This window comes from Arvicanthis niloticus, assembly GCF_011762505.2.
Source record: "Arvicanthis niloticus isolate mArvNil1 chromosome Y unlocalized genomic scaffold, mArvNil1.pat.X SUPER_Y_unloc_1, whole genome shotgun sequence".
Taxonomy (NCBI): Eukaryota; Metazoa; Chordata; class Mammalia; order Rodentia; family Muridae; genus Arvicanthis; species Arvicanthis niloticus.
In genome coordinates, this window is record NW_023044978.1 from 6,169,034 (window position 1) to 6,193,013 (window position 23,980).

Consider the following 23,980-nt stretch of genomic DNA (forward strand, 5'->3'; position numbering starts at 1 on the left):
ATCCTCTAGGCAACTGCCACCAGCATGAAAGCAGAGCTTTGGTCAAGCTGTGACCAAAACCTATTCCTGGAGGTTTGAGCATGCTGTACTCCCCAGACTATGGAAGGCTCCGTGGAAATGTCATCAGGGTTCTAGAGGAACGCTGTTGTCATGGACATAGATGAGCTCTTTTATCATAGTCACCGGTTTATTGACGTCTCCATGGAAATGTTTCCAGGCTGTGACACCCTATGTAAAAAAAAAAAAGTCCATGACAAGAAAAATGTAAAAGTGTGAAGACACCGGGAATCAAACCCAGGACCCCATGCATGCAAAGCATGTGCTCTACCACTGAGCTACATCCCCATGTCTACCCAAACCCTCATCAAAGCCTATATCAAGCCACAATTCCGGAAGCTGCCTTCCTACAGCCTCAAGGGATCTGAATCATTTCTTTCAGGATCATTTATGAATTCTTGTTTACTACTTTTATGGGATTTTTACCTTATTGCTTATAGGAAAAAACAATCTTTATTCAATGAAAAAAAATTATATGAATAGAAACAAATTTTATCTTCTTTCAAACATGGCACTCCTACAATAACTGGACTATCATGACAAAGTAATTACAATGTCTTTCTGCAGGGTTAGTAACATCACACCAGGGTCTAAACCACCAGCCTGGGTACACTAGGGAGGGACCCATGACTCCAGCTGTATATGTAGGGGAGGATGGCCTTGTCAGGCATAAGTGGGAGAGGAGATTTTTGGTCCCATGAAGGCTGAACACCGAGTGGGGGGGATGTGAGTGTAAGGAGGTGGGTGTGGGGAGGGGGTAGGTGGAGGCACAGCCTCATAGAAGCATGAGGAGGAAGGATGGGATAGGAGGCTTCTGGGTGGTGGGGGGAAGTGGGGTAAGGAGATAAAATCTGAAATGTAAATATAATACCCAATTTAAAAAAAACAGAATATCCTGGTTACAAAGACTGTAACAAATGTAGATCAGTTTTCCTTAAATGTCTCTACCTGCCTATCTGCAAGTTTTAAAGCATAAAACTAAGAGAAAGATTTCTGTTCCTGTCATAAGGATCATTTTGCTCATGATAAGGATATGCTTTCCTGACAAGTCTCCTACATTAATCCTGTACTCTAGGACTGTCCCATCCCCCAGGACTTTCAAAGGCACAAATGCTGGCCACAGTGACACATACAACTCTAACCCTCTGCTGTGAAGATGGATTTCGGGTGAGACCTGCTGCCTTCCAGCCTAGTTACAAGTCTAGTGACAGAACTTTTCCCAAGTGAATAAATCAGAAAATGATAGAGTAAGTCACCCAAAGTCCTTTTGTGGCCTTCACATGAATGTAAACGTGCACATGAACCACACACACATATACAGCCTGACAGACAGACAACAGACAGACAGACAGACAGACACACTCATACACTCATTCGTATACAAAAATGCACATAGGCACATAACACCCCCGAAATGAGCATGCAAACTGGCACTCACATACACATGCACAGGCACACAAACACACACACTCATACACTCATTTGTATAAACAAAGGCATATATTCCCAATTCCCTTGGACATCCATGCACACAGGCACAGACACAAGCACAGGCACACACACACACACACACACACACACACACACACACACACACACACAAATAAAACCTAATCCACCATGAACAAATATTTCCAACTTTGCCTGTTAAAATGATCAGCATGAAAGAATTATAGTAAAACAGACCACAAACACCAGGATGCTCTTAAAGTCACCAAGGAACATAGTGCTAGGCTGATGATTGACAGAGAGTGAAGGTGTCTGACAGGGAGGGATCTAAGTAGCCATACCGTAGTATTCTGGAGAGGGGTTGGAATATGTGGGAAACACACCTGAGAGCCACAGAATTCAATCCCACTATGGATACCATATTCTCCATAAAATGCCCCTGTATATATATTTTGAACTGCTCATTTTACACTGAGTGGAGATGAAGTGAAATGTTGAGCACAAGATTTGTGGTAATGCATGAATGGAACTGCTCTAGTATACCCACAAAGCTTCCCAACACACTAGAAATACATTAACTTGGGGATATTTGCTACTCTGTAAAATATCAGCCCCTTTCATTAAATTGTAAGAATATAGTGCTGCCACCTTGTGGGTATCATAAGAACTACATCAGTGCAAGTCAGGTCTGATGTACTGTATGGTGGGGAGGGGAAGAGCATGGGCAGGATTATATTCTCATGGCATATAAAACTTAGTATCTTAGGTATATCTAATATAAAGCCAAGATTGGAACCCAATCCTGGTCTAAGTTGATTATAAAGAATAGACATGATGAAGCTGTAGAAGCTAGTATGACAACACGCACATGCATGCAAACACAGAGCACACAGAGGGAATCCATTTGTCCATCTCACTCATTTGCTCCATGAAACTGAACACAGTCAATACTGTCACTATGTACAGAAGATATATACATGTGCATCCTCTATCAATGATATCCATGTGTGTGTGTGTGTGTGTGTGTGTGTGTGTGTGTGTGTGTACAGGCATGTAAATGGCATAGTGCAAGTGTGGAGGTCACAGGACAATATTAGTTTAGATTTAGTTCTATCCTCAATCTTTAGAGTCAGGGTTTCTCTTTTTCTGCTGCTTTAGGATACTGCACACAGCACATACACCAGGGTATGTGGTACACAAGCTTTTAGTGAGTTCTTATGCCCCTGTCACCCATCTTGTTGTTGGAATCCTGAGATTATAGATTGTGAGGGCCACATCTGGCTTTTTCCATGATTTGTGTGATCTGAACTCAGATCTTGAAGCATGCATGCCTTTGAAACAAGCACTTTTACTTGTTGAATCATCTGCAAGTTATAAAAGCCATCCTCCCTGCTCCTTAATCTTTAAAATTCTAAGTCAAATGTGTCTGTTTTTTCTTCCTTTTTCTTTTTCAGACACCAGTGAGAATCCTGAGCCTGCCTGTTCTGACACTCTGGAATTCTTTCTTATATGAAGGGCTTAGGCATGCCCATCATTTACCTACAGCACAGTAAACTACTGACTCAACTGATGAAACTTCCTGCTCTCTTGTACCCTGACTCCAAAGGGATGGCTTTCTCTATTTCTCCTACCCCTCTCTTCTCTCCTGAAAGCTACCAAAACTTACAGCCTGTCTAATTGTTGAGCTCTTCTTTGCAAAATGATAGCTTATTCTTAAGAATAAAAGACCTCCAAATTGTCCCCTCTGTAACAAAAGTGTCTATTTAAATGTGAAACTGAATGTGAGTGTGTTAGAAAAACAAACTCCAAGAAGAGTTGCATGGTGTGTGACTATAATGACTTCCACAATCAGGAGGCAGAGACTGGAAGATCACAAGATGGTCAAGGTCATCCTGCACTACATAGTGAATTCCAGGCCAGCTAGAAGTCTATGTAAAAGAAAACCAAACCACAAAAGAATACACACTAAAGTAAGAAATAGCACACACACATGCATGATGGTTGGTTTTGTGTCATCTTTACACAAAGCAGGGTCATCAGAGAGGACAGAGAAACAACTGAGAATATGCCTCCATAAGAATATGCTGTAGGCAGGCCTGTAGAGCATTTTCTTAGTAAGTGATTGATGGAAGGTGGTCCTGGGTTCCATATAAAAGCAGGCTGAACATGTGAGTAAGTCAGTAAGCTGCATCCCTCTATGGCTTCTGCATCAGCTCCTGGCTCCAGGTTCCTGCTGTGTTTGATAACCTGCCCTTACTTCCTTTGATGATGAACAGTGATGTGGAAGTGTAAGCCAAACAAACCTTTCCTTCCCAACTTGCTTTTGGTCATTGTGTTTTTATCACAGCAACATTAACTTCATATGAGACAAAAAGTGAAAAATATCTAAAGAATAATGATCTTATACAGAAATAAATGTAGTGCAGGGCTTAAACTTTCAAAATGCTCACTGATAAAACACACACAGTAAAGTAAAATGCTGCATGTTTTTTCTCGTTTATTGAATGAAGAACTATATGTGCATTGTGAGTGTGGCTTCAGTGTGTGTATGGACGAGTGTGTGTGTATGTCTGTGTGTATGTCTGTGTGTGTTTTTGCAGGTCATGAATCAAGAAAGTGGACCACTAACAGAAGTAGACAAGATTTGAGGAGGATAGAAAGAGAGAGGACAATAAAATATGTGACATTAAAGCAGAAGGTACATTTAGGTGTGAAAGGACACACAATAGAAAAACAGATATGCTGAAAATTTTGGAGTAAATTTAAAAGTTAAAAGTTCTACCCTGTTTCAGGTAGAAGAAACACACACACACACACACACACACACACACACACACACACACACACACATTTTATTTCAAGAAGTCACATAGTCCAGAGAATGTGGCACAGCAAATGTTGAAATAAACCAGCTGTCCACCTTGAATTTCTATGTATAGATAAATTATTCTTTAGGACTTTAAGGGAATTAACACACAAAATACAAAGAAAAACTGGTTTGTTAACATGACACATAGTTTTCATCAGGACAAAAGGAAGTTCTTAAAAGAGAGACAAGTCTACAGAGGGAAAAGAGAAATATTGGAAGACAGTACAACATAAAGACTGAAGAAAATGCATTAACAATGTACAAATTTTATTTGCTCTTTATATCAATCTGTGTGTTGTTTGGAGCAAGAATGTATATACTGTAGTGCTGTGTGGTGTAGTGTGGTGTGCACGGGTGTGCTATAGTGTGATGCAGTGTGCTGTAATGTGTTGCAGTGATACACTCTGGTGTGTTGTGGTGCATTCTGGTGCGCTATGGTGTGTGGTGATGTGCTATGGTCTGGTGTGATTATATGTGGTGGTGTGGTATGATGTGATATTGTTCTCTAAACATACAGATTATATGAATTGGAGACTTTACTATTACATGGGTTGTTGGAGACTGGTTCTAATGCTTAATTCAACTTGGAAATGTGTGTCCAAAATTTAAAGGTCTTTGTTCCCAATGGGGTTTTGGTTGATCAATAAAGATGCCAGGGTTCAATAACTGTGCAAAGAGAGATGGGTCAGGACCACAGAGTTGCAAATGCTAGGCATCAGGAGGGAGGAGAAAGGAATCACAAGGACATGGGGGTGAATGATGGATGGACATAGGAGGTTCAGTAGATAAGGCCAAAGAGCCATATGAAATTTCTGGTAAGTGGCCACTGGCCACTTCCTTGATTGGACATGGAGTAGCAAGGGTAGATTTATGAGTGCATTTAGAAATTGCCTTTGAGGTAGCCAAGGCAATTACAATTTAACTAGTGTGTGTTTGTGTGTGTGTGTGTGTGTGTGTGTGTGTGTGTGTGTGTGTGTGTGTTTGTGTTCAATATGAAGATCCCAAAGATTTCCTGGGCAAGTAGTTAGAAGTACTTCCCATGTGGAGAATAAAGGGGTGTATTAAGAACTCAACTTTACACGGGAAGATTGTGAAGGAACAATATTAAGAATGACACCAGAAAGAGCTAGACATGCAGCACACACCACATGTGAGGACCACTAATTTAGCAACTACCCTTGAGTTCATGGACACCTGCTGTAAAAGAATTACTCCAGAGAGTCTTTGTCCCTCCTTCTTTTTGAGTTGGCACAGTGTTTTTGTACATGGAATCACACTTAACCTCAAAAGACTGCTGATGAACATGAAACAGGATATGAATAACCTGTTAATTAGGATAGGATGGTAGAAGAGAAAAAGCCTGCCCAGAGCAAACACACATTCTATACATACATTCGGACCGGGAAGGGAATCTCCACAGAACACTGCAATCTTCTCAATGAGCTCATGCTTCTGGGATACAGAGATCAAACCTTTCTCTGTCACACTGGAAGGTAACACACAGGAAATAAACATGGAGTAGAGGAAACCAGGAGGAGAAAGCAGCTAAATCCCAGAGGATGGAATGATGGTGGATTGTCTGGCCAGACTACTTCAGTAGCAGGAATACAGGATCCCTTTCTTCTTCCTAGTTGATAACCCTGAACACACCCAGCAACGCCAGGGAATATATACACAAAGTGGAAGTGTGAGCTTGTCCATTTACCATTACATTTCCAGGAGCCCCGCCTTTCCATGTACTATTCAAAGACACAGAGTGAAATGTTCAGACTCAGGAAATACTCCAGAGGCATCAGATGAAGACACCATGAATTCCACTGGCCAATACTGGGTCAAACTGAGCTTCAAACTATAGAATGGCAATATGAGTGGGTAACAGTGTGAGAAAACATGGGTATTCTGAGCCATAGGGATATAAATCAATATGGAGAATAAAGAAGCAATGTACTAAACACCAGATCACCTTTGAAGAAGTAGCAATAGAATTTTAACACTGAAAAGATATCATCACAGCTATAAGTGATTTAACTAACTTATTAGTCCCTTCCAGATCCCACAGGAGTCATTTAGGCCTCAACATTATGACAATAGGCAAGCAATGCAGGGGTAGAAAGTTGTATACCACATGTCCTTCTAACATATGCTGGCATCTGACTGTGAATGTCATGAGGTCATAATTTAACCCTTAATGACCTACACAGAGAAAAAATGTCCCTTGTCTCCAAAGCACTAAATTTCCAGTCAGTCAATCACTTTCTGCAGACCCAGCTTTTTTTACTGGAGTCCCTGTTCCCACACACACTTCTTCTACAGAAGGTATTTGTGCTGCTTAATATATTTTGTCATACAACCTCTACTCCAAGATACATGTGTTTTTTCCAACATCATCAATTTCCTATAATACAAATAAAGAAATGTTAAAATTGAGATATAAAGGTTACAACATTTCTTTACTATACAAACTGTGACCCAGCCATAAAAAGCAAACCACTTTTTCTTTTCCAGTAAAACAAAGGGTATGGTTCAATGATAAATTAACTTTGAATATAGCGCAACTAAATTTACCTATCACTCAGTCAGAAAGTTTTATTTAGAGTTCTGGTTATATCTCCACTAACAAAATACTTAACCCCTAAAGCAGCAGTCATTTCTAGCAACTCTTGTAAGTACAGCAAAGCAACGGAAACACTGATTTAAAAAATGATGCAAAAGACATTCTGGATTGTAGAACAACATATCCCAGAAAGAATATAAACAAAATTTTGTGATTTTATATGTACACACTCCAAGGATTCTGTCAGTATCCAAAGTATTTTTATGGCTGTATTAGCAATGGAGTTTTGGGAGATATATTCCCAAGGGCCACATATTAATAGACTCAAGGAACAGATTAAATTGAAATAGTGGAGTAAATGCTTGGTTTAAAGAACTTTCTACAACAAACTTCATATTTATGTATGAAAAGTTATATAACCTTATATGAAAATATCATGAAGTATCTTTCTACACATACTAAATGTATTCCTTGAGAGGGAAAATTAAAATATCTAAAGTATATTAGGTTAAGTTCACAAGACCATCATAGATATTTTGATCATGCATCCATTTACAGAATTAAATGTGTATACAAAATGTATTTTCCATTATACATCATAAAGAAATGAGTTGGTGACAACTATTCTTTGCATCACATTGTCAACTTACCTTATCCACGAGTATGTTCTTGGTATGCCAGTAAAAGAAATATGTTCATTCACTCCTCATTCAATCATCCACAGATATACTTAGAAGAAGGTGCAGAAGTGTGAAACATGTTACATGTATTTTTTTCTTTCAAACATTCCAAGCATGGAATAGTAGCCTGAGATTGAAGAGTAATTTACTGGGCTTTAGTTATCTATACAGACCACTTGAATTAAGTCCACAAATTAGCACATCAAATAACAAAACCAGACATAAAGCAGGTTGAAATCAGTAAACATTTCAGATATGTGTTTTAAAATGATTTAATTTCTATAGAAAAAGTGTAATCACAATATAATGTGACAGAAATTGCCAAAGGGATGATGTAGTGATTGCAGTAAGGTTGCATGCAGCAGCAGGTTTGTGTTCAACCATCCATGTCTGGGCAGTAAGGTTGGGACCACTCCACTGATGCTGAAAGCTCTGAAGATGATGAATGGTATTTCAGCCTCTTTCTGCTCCTCTGGAGATCTCATACCTGAGGGAAGGAATGCTATATCGATAAGTAGGAGAATGATCAAGGCCTCTTTGTCTGCATTGTGTAAGTGTTACATATTTTGAGCAAAGTGGGAAAGCTGCTTGGTCAGAAGGTAAAACCAGAGTTTGCACGGAGGATAAAGATATCACTACAGAGACCCCATCTAATGAGAAAGGATTGTGTGAAGTTTCCTTAGCCAGAGGTGGAGTTTGAAGATCCCATTCGTCAGAAAGAGTATGTGTGAGACAATGTGGGCATTATTGAAGGCCTCATATGCAGACCCTGAATGCCCTCAAGACTAGTCAGAGATGTATGACCAGGGATGAGTGGGTCAGAGGAGAGTAGTCTGAATCTTGTCGAGGGGTATGGGAAAGAAGTGAAACCCCCAAAACCATGGAGAAAATACACGATCCCTAGGATCAGAGCTGAAATATTTGAGGGTTTCTTGGGAAGAGAGTGGAAATCTGTGACCATTTTATAGAGGTAAACTAGCATGTTTGGTTGGGTAGATTTTGAAATTTGCATACTCCTCCTCAGAGACATGGGTTCCTTGTAGAGAATGTGGTGCTAGGTCAGGCAGCAGTCTGAGCATCCATCAGAAAACCTGGCTGACAGTCCCACACTGGTTCTCCTTCTTAAGCATATGTTCAGCTGCTAGGTCTAGGTATGAAATGTGGGGAACACATCATTTTGGTTTCTGCCTTGAGGCAGTGAGCTTCTGTTCTGGGCTGCACTTGCTAAGCTTGGGCTCTGGAACTTACAAGCTGGGAGGTCTGGAGGTCCCTTTGGGTGGATGGAAATAATATAGGTCCTAAAGATAGGGTGGGGAATGTCTGAGGACCCTGCACCAGAGGAGGACAATGTGATGTCCTCCTTGGTTAGAAAGGCATATTTGAAGATGGCCTGGGGAAAATGAAATCTGAGACCCACTGGAAAATCAGAGGCAGGACTTTGGAAGGATCTGAGGCCCAATTATGTACTTAGTGAGTACACTCCCACAGGAAAACAGTTTGAAGTTCTGAGAACCCTTTGGATACTGGTGGAGTGTAGTTCTCTATTAGAACAGGCAGCATGGAATCCTTTGGTGAGAAGAGGAATATTTCAGGTATAATTAGGGAGAGGAAATAGTCTAGAAGCCAATTCAGTAATAGAGGGTACTAAGAGAACTTTGGGTAAGGGGAGATATATCTAATCTCCCTGTGTGCAGAGGAGGAATTGTTTCTGCCCCTCTGGGGACATGTGATAGATCCAAGATGCTCTAAAGTAGAAAGATGAGATTGGAGGTCCCCAGGATTGTATGGAAGAGGTTCAGCCTTCTTACTCTTTATGTCTGGAGCACTATTGAGCAGAAGTTGAAGGTTGATTGATACCTTGAGAATTAAAGAATGTTCCTTTATTAGCTCCAAACTTGAAATCACAATCTCGAATTCATACCATCCGATAGTTGGTGCTAGGCATGACAGATGTCTTAGAAGTCTTCTAAGAACCTGGAATGCAGTAGCCTCATATTCAGTGTATTCCTCAAATATATGTCCATCCACGCATTTCTCTGCATGGAGGACAGACTGTCTGGGTCTGTGGGACCAAAACAAATAAAGTAGTCTCATTTACCCTTGCCTTGATATTCTTTTCAAGGGGACCTCCCTCCACAGTTCTCTTAGATCTCTTAGGTCAGAACAGTGCTTCCCAGACCTCTGAAATTAGAAGTTGTGTGTAAGAGATGCACTGGGAAGATGGTGACTCTGTGGTGTTTCCTCAATCACACAGGCCAGGTCTGGAGCACTGCCTCTTATGAATGTCTAAATCTTCCTGTGTAGAATGGGGGAGGAGCTTGGTCAGCTTTGCTTGGAAGTAGCACTGTTGTGCCCTTCCTCTACGAGGTAATGTGCCAGATTTCATGGGAATAAGAGTGTCACAGCACCCTAGTCATAAGTGGGATTTCTGAGAAACTCTGTGAAAAGTGAAATTCTATACCTATTTGTCACAGAGGTAAAATCTCTTTCTATTTTCAATAAAATAATAAAGACCATTTCTCATTGGAGAAAATGTAAATACCTTGTGGACCACAGGAAATTTCAGTATTGCTCGATTACTTTCCAATTATTTTTCAGTATTTAGAGTGTCCATATATTTTGTGTGCTGTGGGAAAGTCCAGGCTGCAGTTGTTTCAATATTCCAACAGGTTGAATGGTTATCTTTAGGCTATGAAACTTTTGGTCAGAGGAAATAAGTCCAAGGCCTCTTTCTTCAGTGGAGGAATGTCTCAGAATATATGTAGTAGGAATAAGCTTGGAAGATATCCTAGACAGTTGGGATATAGCAGGCACACAAAGTCAGTAAAACAAGATCAATTGACACCTTTCAAAAGAGGGTGGGCATGAGTCCACCTTGGGCTAAAAGATTTCAAGAACTGTGGGCATTAGGAGAAAATGTTGTTGCCCCCTAGACAGAAGGGTAAGAGTAAATATTTATGAGCAGGCATGGAGTGTCTGAGGCTCCTCATTATAGGCAGAGAGAAAGGCACCAAAGATTCACTATGAAAGGATGACATTTACAGACCACTTGGACAGAGACTGTGCATTTGCGGACTACTGTAACAAAAGTAGTTATTCTGATGTCCCTTTCAGATGAGAGGAGTTGGATGTGAGATACAGTTAAGTGGAATTTTTGTGCCCTCCTTCATCAGAAATGAAGTTGAAATCCTTCTAATTATTGTGGACCTTTTTGACTCAAAGTGGACTTTGAGACCTTGGGCAGGGAGAGATTATCTCATGCCCTGTCCATCCTGTAAGATAGATATTGGACCCTCTTATATGCAGAGGGTGCATTTGATATATAATGGACAGAATTTGATTGTCTAAAGCAATGATGTTCAGAAGTAGAAGATTAAAGCACACTTAGAGTCTGCTTAAAGTCCCAAACCTTTTTAAGGATGAAAAAATGTCCTAGCCTACCTTGAGCAGGGATGGTAGGACTGCTTCACAGTTTAGAAGATTTGCATCCTCAGTTACACTGTGGTAGGCAGCAATCTAAGAATTATTCATCAGTCATGATTGTCAGTCTCTAAGTCCTCCTGAAGTTTGTCATCAGCTACATGGGTAAGTGCATGAAGGATGGTATGAAAAACAGAAGACTGAAGTGTCAGGCTCTGTTAACACAGGGCAGAATTAAATGATGCCCCTGTGGTCACACAGGTATTTTCTTAGTGGCCATGGTTAGAGGGAAATGATCTAAAGTTCATCATCAGAGGGTTATGTTTGAGGCCCATATATAGGTGGGGGATGCTTTGAGGACCCTTTGATCTTGGTCCCCTTAGGCACAATGAAAATCCTGAGATCCCAGTAGTGAACTCCAGTCATTTTTATTACTGACCTTGGACAGAAGGGGAAGGTTTAAGGTAGTATTTGTAAGAGCAGAAAGGCCTGAAGGCCACCCATTCCAAGTCAAGTGCTGATGACCCTTCATCCAAAGGAGATGGTATGTGATGCCTGGAAAATAGATGCAATTTGAGTAGTCTGTATTCATAAATGGAACATCTGGAGTCATCCAGAACTGCTTTGCTTAGAAAGAAAGTGCCTGGCCATGTTTAAACAAATAGCAAGCTCTAATCCTCTCACTGTGCAGAAGGGAGAAATTTAGCTTACCTTGGGTAGTGGGAGAACAGTATGGTACTGCATCTTTTGTGTCCAAAGAGTCTTCCCAGCTTTCATTATCCATATATTGTACATCCTGTTGGGAAGAGTACAAGAAACAATCAGCAAGTTCTTTCTTCAGGATGAGAAGTGGTCTGAAATCTGATACTCCCTCAAAGTGGTATTGGTCTGTGCATATCCTTAAATGAGAGACAGGAACATTGCATTTCTGACAACCACCTATAGATCGCATATCTGTTAGTTTTCACTTTCCATTTTCTACCCTCTGTCATACACCCAGAAACTTGTGGGGTCCCACTCTGTGGTTGCAATTGTGTTTGCCTGGCAATTTGGTCAGAGAGATTGGCACTAATGTAAGACGTGTTTAAAGTCAAGTGTAAGGTGCCCTTGGAATGAAGCTATGAACTAGGGTGTCCCATAGCTAGAGGCTACATCTGAATTTCCTGTGACTACAGATGGAATGAATGAGACCCACTTGGCCATAGGAGACAAACCTGTGGTCTCTGTCATCATTGTTTCATGAGAAATACACCCTTGGCCATGAACTGGATGTCTATAGTCCTTGTTGTTGAAGGAGGATATCATAGCCTCCTTTTACACTACACTGGACTGCATGTGAGTAGATTTGATTCTGGTTTCTACAGAAGGGATGGCATAAGCCTTACTCTACCTGGGGCCTCTTTAGCCAGAAGACAAATGACTTAGGCCTGCTTTCAAAGAAACAGAAAGTTTGAGGGTGTTTCCTCTAAATGAGTACTTTAGTCCACCTTGGACAAATGGGGAAGGTCTGCAGTAGGTTTAGTTGTAGGAGGGAGGTCTGACATTCTCTTCAGTAAAGTAAAAAAACTGAGGTAATTTGGGAAGAAAGAAAGTGCTCGGGCCTTTATGAGAAAGAGAAAACTTTGAGACCTGGTTGTGCAAAGGTATGGATGGGTTAGAAAGCCCTAGGAGAGGGGTAAGTACCATGCAGCATCCTGATAGACATGAATGACCCTGTTACCTTATTCAGTAAAGGAAGGTCCCAGCACTGCTCTTCAGCTTCTAACTCTTCTTTAGTTGGTAGAGGTTCCACAACTTGTGTTTGGTCTGGGGGAGTTCAGGCAACAAGACAATCCTTTTTCAAACACCCTGGATGCCTGTCCCTGGCTGGGTTGCCTCCTTCAGTTTGTCTTAACATGTCCATGTATGGGCAACAGCAATGTGATTAGGCTATGGAGCATAACATAGGATCCAGCCAATAATTCTCCACATAGGTCCTGGGACCTCAAACTAGAGTGAAACAATATATTTCCTTAGCCACCATGGTGAAAGGTGAAAGGCTTGGATCTCTCTTATTATAGTGTATACATTGGAGGTAGTTCAAAGACATAAGAGAATTCTTGAAGATACAAGGCACGATACACAATTATTCAAAAGAGCATATCTAATGTCACCTTTGGAAAAAAGGAACGTGGGAGCTTCCTTTGGTCAAAGACAGTGGCTCACATCCTCCCTTGCAGAAGTGGACAAGATCCAAGGCCACATTGTTGATGAAGGGAAGGGCAGAGGCCGAGTTCTCTCAGGAACTTCAAAAAACAAGGAGTGTGAAAGTAACTGGGCAACAGAGGAGTCTGGGAACCTCTTCCCAGAATGAGAAGTTCTAAGACAACCTTCAGCAAAGGAGAAATCCTGAATGTCTTGGTTCATAAGCTAGAGGTCCCCAGTCCTATTTTGTAGAACAGAAATATCCAGTTCACCCATGGTCAGCAGGGGAAGGTTCTAGACTACATTGTGCACTGGAGGAATGTTCTGATTGCCTCACCCCAGATGCATACCCTATGTGAAATCTGTGAGAGTCCAGGCAATGATCACCTCAATCTTCCAACAAGCATTGATGTTTCCCCAAATCTGTGTTCAAACTGCACACATCTGCAAATAATTGATAGGCATCATGCATTTTTTAATTTAGAATATTTTGTTGGATATTTTACTTACAAAACAGATGTCATGCCCTCTCCCCATTTCCCCTCCCTAAAACCTCCTATCCCATTCCCCCTCCTCTGTTTTGCTTTTATACCATTTTAATTGCATGCGACTATAAGGTCAGTTCTGCATTTTTGATGACCAATTTTGAGGCACAAGGTATGAAAGCCGATTTCATCTTTATATCTTCTATCCCATGATCTAAAAGCAGAGAAATGTGAGGTACCATTGTTTGCAAATGTGTTGTAAAGATGTCTTGGACAGAGCGGTTAGCTTTAAAGAAAACTTCGTTAATGGGGTGTTTGTGAGGCATGGGTTGAAGAGAAGGTCTGGTGGTTCTTTAGTTGCCCAGGTGGACATGAAGTCCCCTGGTGTAGAGGATGAAGGTTTGAAACAGCCTTTTTACACAGGGGCTAGTTTTGAGAGCCCTTTTGAATAGATTTTGATTTCCCAGGGCCCCCTTTGCAGAAATTGAAGGTCTAAAATCTATTTGGCAGGTGGAGGTCAACAATAGGCCCAAAATCCTACTGGGAAGACAGACAGGGAATGTTTGATGCTCTTTTATGTAGAATGAGTGGTATAAAGCTCCCTTGATCTGACAGCCCTTTAAGGAGAAAAGACTCAAAGCAACTTTATAGGAATAGGAATTTGTAAGGAACACGTAAGGCATAATAGGTGTTTTAAGGGCCCATTTGGCAAATGGGGTCTAGGGCAATGTTAGTCCTAGGAGAGTTCTGCCATTTTGTTCGCTGTAGTGAGAAGGAGTAAGTTAACATTAACCCTGAGGCCCTGTTGAAAAAGGAGAACAGAATCTTCTTCAGGCAGAGTGAAGGTGCCATATACACTTCTGTCAATTGTAAAGGCCATTATACAGTACCTTATACAGTGGAGAAATTTTCTGGCAGCAATTATACGTTTCCAATTCAGAGTTTTGTATCTGTATCGCTTGTGTTAATTCTGGGAGAGAGCAGGCAGAAACTCATTTCTTTTTCCCAAGGGTTTGGATGACTGTTGCTGGCTAGGTTACATCTAGTTTGTTCAGCTGTCCAGATCTAGGCAGAAATGTTGGAAGTTATTACGTTTCTGTGGACTTGCCTTGTGTCAGATGGCACAGGTTCTAGGCTCTGATTCTAAACTTGGACTATTGGACCTCAAATCAGAGTGGACTAGGGTCCCTTGTTTACAGAAATAGTCACCTTTGGAACTATGCCTGATCAGTTAGTTATAAAAAGTACATTGATCTTTTGTGAAAAGGTCATGGGTCTCACTTTGAGATAGAAAATATGTTGGGAGGATAGGGAAGAGCAGAAAGGTCACATAATCACTCAGGCAATAGGTTACCATGGGAATTGAAAGAAGGTGCAGAAAATACCTTATCAAGTGCAAATGTCCTCACAGTCCAGAATACCCATGTGTTCTGGGACTCTGAGGCGTGCTTCCCAGGAAACAGAGAAATTTTTTTCTTACAAATTGGTTGGTAATCTCTGGCTCCAAGTTCTCCACAAGGTGTTCAACAGCAGCACAGGCAGAGGCAGCAAAGATGGACCTGCTCCATTTCAAGTGTCAATCTTAAAGATAGAAGTTAGATCTGGGCTCAGATTTTTACTGTCAGGTTCAAGGATATCATTTTATGTCCCAGGATGTCCATTCAGAGTGATCTGCCATCCCTTCAGTCACTTGGGGATGACTTGTCATCCAGATCAGAAGGGAAACATTAAGACCTCCTAGAGAAATAGCACTGAGAATTCTATGACTAGAAGTGGATTCTCTGAGGAAACCATTGTCAGGGGATGCTTGGTCAAAATATTATGGGAATTTTTATATTCTGATCATCGCTCCTGTCACAAGGATATCAGGACCTCCTTTCTTCCCTCGGGTACTCACTCCTTCTACCTTTGATTAAGGGGGCATCATATTTTCCTACTGAAGCAAAGGGAGCCTCAGATCATTCCAGTTTGTCCAAAGGAGGCTTAAACATTCGTTTAGGTTGAGGAATCCCATACAACTTCTGAACATCTTTGTGAGTTTTCATGTCGGTGGCTTCTCTGTAAGCTCTGTAAGCAGAAGAATGTGTACCAAGTCCCTTTCAAATTTAAGGGTGTCTAGAACTCCCTTATTCTAAGAAGATAGAATGTATGCTTCTTCATTGACAAAGTATGCATGTCAAAGATTCTTCATTGCATCATTACTGAAACTACAGTTTTCCTTGAGCTGAATGAGAAGTTTGTGAAACCATAGTTCACAGCTTCCTGATACTGTAGACTGAGCCTCAGATATTTTTCTTATTGTTTCCCAGATTTCCCTTTCAGCTCAGTTTTGTAGGTTCAGTAATGATGCAATGAAGAATCTTTGACATACACTGTCAAGGAAAAAGCAAACTTTCTATCTTCTTGGAATAAGGGAGATCTAGACACCCTCCAATTTGAAATGGACTTAACACAAATTCTTCTGATTACAGATCCTGCAGAGAAGTCACTGACATGAAAACTCACAGAGATGTTCAGGAAGTTGTATGGGATTCCTCAAACTAAATGAATGTTTAAGACTTCTGACAAACTGGAATGATCTGAGGCTCCCTTTGCTTCAGTGGGAAAATATGATGCTTCTTTAATCAAAGGTAGAAAGAGTGCATACCCCTGGGAAGAAAGAAGGTCCTGGATATCCTTGTGATGGGAGAGATGATCTGAGTATAAAAAATTCCATAATATTTTATGGAAAAATTAAATTGCTTACCTTAGCTGATGAGGCCTTAGCATTGCCTCACCTTCGAACTGTTCTTCAGTCTAGAATATCCATACCTTTAGCTGAAGCAGCAGGAGAGCAAATAGAGTTACCATGATTCATGATCACCATGGGTATGTGATCACACCTCAGCATGATTGCCTCCTAAGAATTATATCCAACCAACCAGAACTATGCTAGACAGATGATTTCACAACAGGTCATGTGACTTTACTCAAGGAAGTAGCATAAGGTTCCAGGATTTGCTTTCTCCTCTTGATTTCTGTGAACTTTGACCAAAGGGAGCAATGCACCTTGGTCAGAGGTAAAATATCCCACAGGCCCTTGAGCAGTAGGGATTGTTATGAGAGCCTATTGAGTCAAAGGGCTGACTTTGAAGGCCCCAATCATCAGAGGAAGAAAAATACCACCATTTTGAAAAGGAGAAAGGCCCTCGACCCTGTTGGACAGTAGGGGAATATCCCTGTTTACCTTCTGTAGAGGAGGTTGGTCCAGGAAATCCAAGCTTCCACGACTTCAGATAACTCTAGAAAATTCTTGTCTCTGAGGACTCCATTGTTGACTTAACATCGATCTGAGGTTTCTTCTGAAAAGTTGGGCCAAAGTATCTGGGTGTGTTTCCTATATATAAATGGCCTTGGATCCAGGCTGAGCTTTTGATTCAGTGGCCATGGAACTTGAATCCAGGGTTGTCTGGTTTTTTTTGTTTTGTTTTGTTTTGTTTTGTTTTGTTTTGTTTTTGGTGGTCTAAGGTGTATTTCCTAACCAATGAAATCTGAGGGAGAATTTCTGGTCTCTCTTAGTTGAGTGGAAAACCTGAGTCAGCCCTGAACAAAGAGAGAAGCTCCTGTGCATTCTTGGTCACAAGGATCCTTGTAGGTCACACTACAGGTGAGCCTGAATGTTTGAGATACACTCCTCAGTGACAAAGTCAGTTCTGTAGCTTGCTTCATCAAAGGGGCATGTCTCAGACATCTCCAGTGCAGACAGAGGAAGAATAAAATATATTTATTCAAGGTCAGCTGACCCCGTTGGCATACCCTAATGTCAGGGGCTACTATGGTTAGAGGAAATAAGGCTAAGGCCCTCTTCAGAAGATATTCCAACTGGGTATCAGGCTCCTTGTCATCATGGGTTTGTTTACTTCTGAGGGGGCATGACTTGATGGAGTTATTAGCTGGAGACATAAATTGTCCTTGTTCTAGAAGGGTCCATCTGAGGCCCCATTGTGACTTTATCAATTCTATTGTATGCTGATCATAAAAGGGCTGTATCTGTGGCCTTCTTGTCAAGGTCTGAAGTCCTTTGCTTATTATGTCATAGGTCTTAGGACCTCTTCAAGTCATTGAGGACTTATGGGACACCTTAGTTCTGAAGTGGTAACTCTGAGGTCAATTTGAGCAATTAATGAATGTTTGAGGTTTCAGGTTCTCAAAGGAATTGTATGTTAATGCTCCCTTGAAAACTGGGGAATTTGTTACACATTTGATGTTGAGAGGGTATAACTGAACCACCCTTGAGTTACTGGTGAAAGTTGTGAAGCACATTGGTCCTATACAGTTAAGATGAAGGTCACTTAGGCTATTGGGGAAGATCTGAGTATCCCTGGTTCACAATGGACAGGTCAAAAGTCCCCTTGATCCATACAGAAATTTGGAAGATCAGTAGTTCTTAAGCTGTAGGTCTGATGCCTACTTGAGAATGACTGGAGTGCATTTAGCCTCCTTGTTAAGACAGAGTATGCCTGCGGACCCCTTGAGAACCTTGAGAATGATTTGAGCTCCAATTCAGAGATTTGGGGAAGTGTGTGTTTTCCTGCTTTTGTGTCAGAAACACAATTTGAAGGACCCATGGACAGAATGAGAATGTTGACATATCCCAAAACTATTAAGGATACCAATCTTTAGAGGCAAAAGTCTCATACCATGTAGGGGAAAACAGAAATTGCAAAGACTCTTGTGTCAGAGGAAGATCAAGAGTCAAGTTGGAGAGTAGAGAAGGCCTGAAAATTTCCTTATGTAGTCTTCATGGGAACCAAGAACATTCCTATCATGCAGGCCAGGGAGCAGTGTAATCAATCTCCAACATGCTAAGAGGCAGTACTTAGCTAGGTCTCCTGATAACTCAGTTGCCTATTTTTGAACATGGCATGGTTTGTTATTTCATATATATATATATATATATATATATATATATATGTATATATACATACAAATGTATATATACATATATATAATTATATATAATATATAAATATATAAAAATATATTTAAATATATATATTCTCCTGGGTTTATGACTTTGCAGGCTACTCTTATGCATCAGGACCTCAGGCATCCATGTCCTGTTATTTGGATGGAGGTCATTAGGTCATCAGATCAGAATAAGATGCACTCAGTGCAACTTTAATAGAGGGAGTTTTTTTTTTCACCAACTAGGTCAGTTCAAGTAGGCCTAGATATACAGTGGTCAGAAGAAGCACATGTTATTCTCCGCGAGGAATACATTTTATAGCATGCCATTTTGACTACAAATTGTGAGCTACTCTTAATCAGAAGGGGGAATACTTAGCATTCTTTTAGTCAGAAGAACTTATCTGATGCTTCAATGTGTATCTGAGGCAGCTAGAAATAGAAGTTGTAAGTTTGATAGATGGTGGATGAGAAGAAAAAGTATTAAACTCCTGTTGTTTATATGGTGCACAGAGTGGGAAAACATAAGGGTGACTTTTAGATTAAAAAAAAGAATTGAAAAAGCCATGGTAAATGAGAGTAGGGCCCAGGCCATCCTCTTTAGATGGGCTGCCTTAGAGCTTCCATTTGGCAGGCTGGGAAGCTCTGATACCTCCTTGGGAAGAAGAGGAATTTCGGAAGCTTCCTAGGGCAGAACTTGAAGGTCTGACCCACTGTTGATTATAAGACACATTTCTGAATACTTTTCTGTCATAAAAAGCTTCTCTAAGACCCAGTGTCTTAGATGGGGCATTTGAGAGTCTATCTCTTTCAGCCTGAAACATTCTGAGGCTGCCTGAAACAGGGCGTACATATCCAATGTCCCTTTGGTAAGAACTAGAAAGTCTTAATCCATATTGGTCAGTTTGAGAAGGACTGATAGCTCCTTTAGAGGAGAAGATATAACCAGTATATCTCCTACTTTGAAGTGGGATCCTTTTGAGATTGCTTCGAACAAAATGTGTGTATCTGTGGCCCCCAAGGTCAGAAGGGTTATAAAGGGGGTATCCAGATTCATATTGGAGTGCTGGGTCTCTCCCTTGGTAGGAGAGGGAAGGTACCAGGTCCTCTGGTTGACATATGATATGACTGTAATTTCTTTGTCTAACAGGGAGTGATGTTGTACTCCCTTTTGGAACTGGTGGAGGGATGAATCCCCATAAGATAGGAACCAAAGCTGTGCGCTCCCGTGTGGAACTAATGGAAGGTTTCTCTCCTTCTTGGACAATAGGAGCATGTTTTGAGCTCTCCTTAGTAGAAACAGGGTGGCTGGTATCCTCTTGGGGTGATGATGAATGTTTGACACCCCCATGGGGACTGTCTCCATCTTGAGATGACTCAATGACTTCTTGGTCTGCAGCAGACCTTTCCAGGGCTCCATGGGTTTCAGAGGCATTCCTCTCTCTTCTCCTGGTAAAAGTAGTGTGTCTGGGAATCTCATGAGGAAAGGTGGAATGCCTGAGGCTCTCTTCATGAGAGTTAGTGGTTTGTGTGCACTCTTCAGTAGAGATGGAGGATGCTATGCCCTCTTGGGGAGTAGCTTTAGGTTTCTTATCTTTTTTGGAAGATAAAGAATATCTGAGCTCTCTTTCTGACAAAGAAGATGGTTTGCAACTCTCATGTTCAGAATTGGAAGCTTGAGTGTCCCTTTGGTCAGAAGGGGCCTCTTTTGATGTGGTTTTAGTAGACTTGGACTGTCTGTGAATGCCTTGGGGAGGTGGGGGACTTCTGAGGCCCTCCTCAGGAGATGGTGAGGATCCACAGGCTCCTTTGGCAGAATCTGAAATGGTGAAGTTTCTGTTGGTCTCAGTTTCAAGCTTTGCACCCCTTTTGTCAGAATTGCAACCTCTTAACCCCATTTTGGAAGAATGGCAGAGTTCCCAGCCCTCATCTTCTGATGGCACAGATTTCAATCCTGTTTGGTCTAAAGAGGCTTGTCTTGATCTTGTTTCTCCCATATTAGAATGTCTGGAGCAACCTCCTGGAGAGGGAGAAGGAATGACACCTTCTTTAGGAGGGGAACTGGAAGTGGGACTTGAGTCTTTTTTGGCATACTTGAAAGATGTGAGGCTACGTTCAGCAGAAGAGATACGTTTTAAGACATCAAGTTCTGAAAGCGAAGTTTGGATATCCCCTTCAGGAAATGGGACAGATTTCAATACCCTTTTGGTAGAATTGAAAAGTCTAGGGCCTTTCTTGGGAAAAGAGAAACGCCTCTGGCGTTCTTTATGAGGAGAGATAGAAACAAAGTCATCACGTGCACAAAGGGACAGTCCGAGAAACTCTGTTGAAAAGGAAGTTTCTACAGTGTCTTGGATAGATGGCGTAGGTTCTAGAAGCCCCTGGGCTGGTTGAGAATGTTCTAGAGTTTCTTGTGGAGATGTGGGTGTTCCCAGAATTTTTTCTTCAGATACTAAAAGACCCAGAGCACCTTCATTAGTTTTCAAAGGCCCCAGAGCCCCTGGCACAGATGGCAAAGATTCTACAGTCCCTGACACAGAATCTGAACTCATAGAAATGCATTGGGTAGATGGCAGGGGTTCTTCTGACTCTGGACTAAGTGATGAAGAAGGTTGAAACCTGAGGGAGTTTTTTGCAAGTGACAAAGGCTCTATAATTTCTTGGGCAACAGGTGCTATTTCTGCAGTGTTTTGCACACATGGCAATGTTTCTAGTGTGCCCAGGGCAGATTCAAAAAGACCAAGATCTTCTGGATTAGATGGTGAATATCCTACAGTCTCTTTATCCAAACAGGTTCCTGGGGGCTCTTGGGATAACAAGGAAGTTTCTGGAGACCCTTGGGTAGATGTCAATGTTCCTAGAACACCCTGGGCAGACAGGGATGAGTTCAGTGGTAATAAGTCAGGCTGTGGCACTGTCAAATCCAATTGGACAGATGGAGAAGATCCTAGACTCACTGTAGTAGATGCTGAAAATTTGAAATCTGTTGAAGAATTGGATATTCCTGGCTTGCCATGCATACAGGTGTAACCTTCCAGATTCCCCTGTAAAGACAGGCAAGGGCCTCCAGCTTCTTGAACAGATAACAACGGTCCTGGATTCACTTGAAGAGATAGAGACATTGTCAAAGGCCCTAGGGAAGATGATACAGATCCTAGTGTTCCTTGTCCAGATAAAGAAATTACCATAGGACCTTTGGAAGAATGCATAGATCCTGAAGATTCTGAAGCAGGTGGATCTGTGTGTTGGGCCCTTTGAGCAGAATTCAAAGACTCATTTGGTCCCTGGCATGAAGAAGAATGTCCTAGAGTACCCTCTGTACGTTTTGAGAGATCTAAAGTCCCTTCTACAGAAAGGGAAGTATCCGAAAGGCTTAGGGAAGAAAGTAAGGGAATAAGGTGGGCAGATATTGAAAGTTCCAGAGGTGAGCCACCAGATACCACATGTCCTGTGGTGGATGTTGAAGATTTTTGCACACCTGGTGCAGATGATGAATATCCTAGAGGCCCCTGCGGAGATGGCAAAGGCTCAACAAAGCCTTGTGCAGTTGCAGAAATGGTCAGAGATCCTTGTTCAGATTCCAAAGTTCCTGCTGTCTTTTGAGCAGGGTGGGAATATCCCTCACACACTGGAGTAGATGGTGAATCTGCCACTGTGCAGGGTGTAGAGGTGCACTGTGTTCCTGTACCTTGTGTATGTAAAGGACTTGAAAACCTTTGGGGGGATGTAGAATGATGGGCAGAACTTTGCTTAGATGTGGATTGACATACTGTCCCCTGTGTAGATAAACAGGGACCCACAGCTCCATGAGCAGAACCTGAAGATGCTTGAGTTCCCTGTTCTGTAGAGGAAAGACCCAGAGGATTATAAGAACCTTCAGAACATTGTAATGTATTTATCATTGCCTGGGCTGAGATCGAAAGTTTCAGAAGCCCCTGGGATGATTGCAAAGGTACTAGACACCCTTGACTGGATGCAAAAGTTCCTCCCCCTACTTGGATAGAAGATGAATGTCTACCAGGTTCTGGAGGTGATGGTGGCAAAGTTCCTAGAGTCACTGACACAGGTTGAGAAGATGCTACATCCTCCCTCACCAGGGGCGAATGGCCCAAGGTACTCTGTGTTTCTTTGTCTTGCCCCACAGAAAAAGTTTCCTCTGCTGCCCTTGAAAGTTCCTTGGGCTTTTGAGAAGATAGCAAAGCTCCTAGAACCCCTGGAGCAGGTCCAGTAGTCTGTGGGGAACATGATGTGCATTGTCCAGTATGTTGAGCAGGTGGAGAAAATGTAAGAGCCCTCTGGGAAGGAGTGGGATGTTTCAAAGACTTTGGAACAGATGACACAGTTTCTATATGCTTTTGTTTGGATGTGGACGTTCTCAGAGACTCTTGGGCAGATAGGGAAGTTCCCAGAACCCCTTGTGCAGATGACAAAGATCCCAAAGTTCCTTCTGCAGATAAGGGAATTCCCAGAGGCACTTGGGCACATGGAAAAGATCCTAGTTCCTGCTTGTCACTTTCTTTATAACCTAGAGTCCCTGAGCTAGGACACAAAGGTTCTTTAATCCCCTGGGCAGCTATGAGCTTTCCCAAAGTGGTTTCTGCACAAAGGGAAGCTTGTGCACACACCTGAGTAGATGCTGATGGTAATGGAGAAATTTGTGCCAATGCATGCGGCTCAAGAGCTGCTTGGGAATATAGGGAACTTGACACAGTTTTTGGCAAAGATGATGGAGGGGCTGGACTTGCTTGTTTTGGTGAGGTTTGACCAAAAGGCGTCAGGGCATGGGGCAAAGTTCCTGTAGTCCTCGGCACACACTGTGACCTTCCTAAAGAACCTGAGACAGAAGACAAATGCCTATGAGTAGTACGCTGGGCAGACTCAGATGTTCCCAGAGTCTTTTGAGAAGATGATGACTGCTGGAGAGAATGTTGAGTACATCGTGACTGGCACAGAGTTGCCTGAGCAGATATGCAAAGTTTGGTAGACAGAAAATGTGCTAGATCACTGGAGACTTCTAAAGAAGATTCCTGAGATCCATGATCATATAGTGAATGTCCTGTAGGCTCCAAGGGACATGGCAAATGGCCTGTAGTCCCTTGGAAAGAAGGTGAGGTATCCTGAGATTCTACCTTGTGTGATGAGTACCCTAGCTCTTTTTGGGTAGATGTTGAATTCTCTGGAAACTCTGGGGTAGATGGCAAAGAACCCACAGTTTCTTGGACAGCCATAGAATGTTCTAGAGGCCATTGTTTACATCCCACAGTTGTGAGAGTACCTGCTGTCCTTAGGGGAGCTTTCTGAGCACATTGTGCAGATGATGAAGGTTTCACACTCC

General features: G+C 41.8%; 1 long non-coding RNA gene, 1 other non-coding gene and 1 pseudogene across 5 annotated transcripts; all 3 read right to left on the bottom strand.

Moving 5' to 3' along the window:
- Positions 1-273: 273 nt before the first annotated feature.
- On the bottom strand, positions 274-345 carry Trnaa-ugc (transfer RNA alanine (anticodon UGC)). The gene has a single exon. It is a non-coding gene; the product is annotated as a tRNA-Ala (tRNA).
- A 7,520-nt stretch (positions 346-7,865) lies between these two features.
- Positions 7,866-14,919, bottom strand: LOC143433770 (uncharacterized). 4 transcript variants are annotated; one of them, XR_013070054.1, is made up of 10 exons: positions 14,589-14,908; positions 13,806-13,912; positions 13,564-13,657; positions 13,183-13,314; positions 12,750-13,018; positions 11,741-11,825; positions 11,469-11,584; positions 10,152-10,397; positions 9,467-9,671; positions 7,866-8,096 (listed from the first exon to the last, which is right to left on the bottom strand). It is a non-coding gene; the product is annotated as an uncharacterized LOC143433770 (long non-coding RNA). The 4 variants fall into 4 exon arrangements; XR_013070053.1 differs by lacking the exon at positions 13,806-13,912 and having other exon boundaries at positions 14,589-14,884; XR_013070056.1 differs by lacking the exons at positions 10,152-10,397; positions 13,806-13,912 and having other exon boundaries at positions 14,589-14,919.
- A 737-nt stretch (positions 14,920-15,656) lies between these two features.
- On the bottom strand, positions 15,657-20,543 carry LOC117695960 (uncharacterized; annotated as a pseudogene).
- Between the last annotated feature and the right edge of the window lie 3,437 nt (positions 20,544-23,980).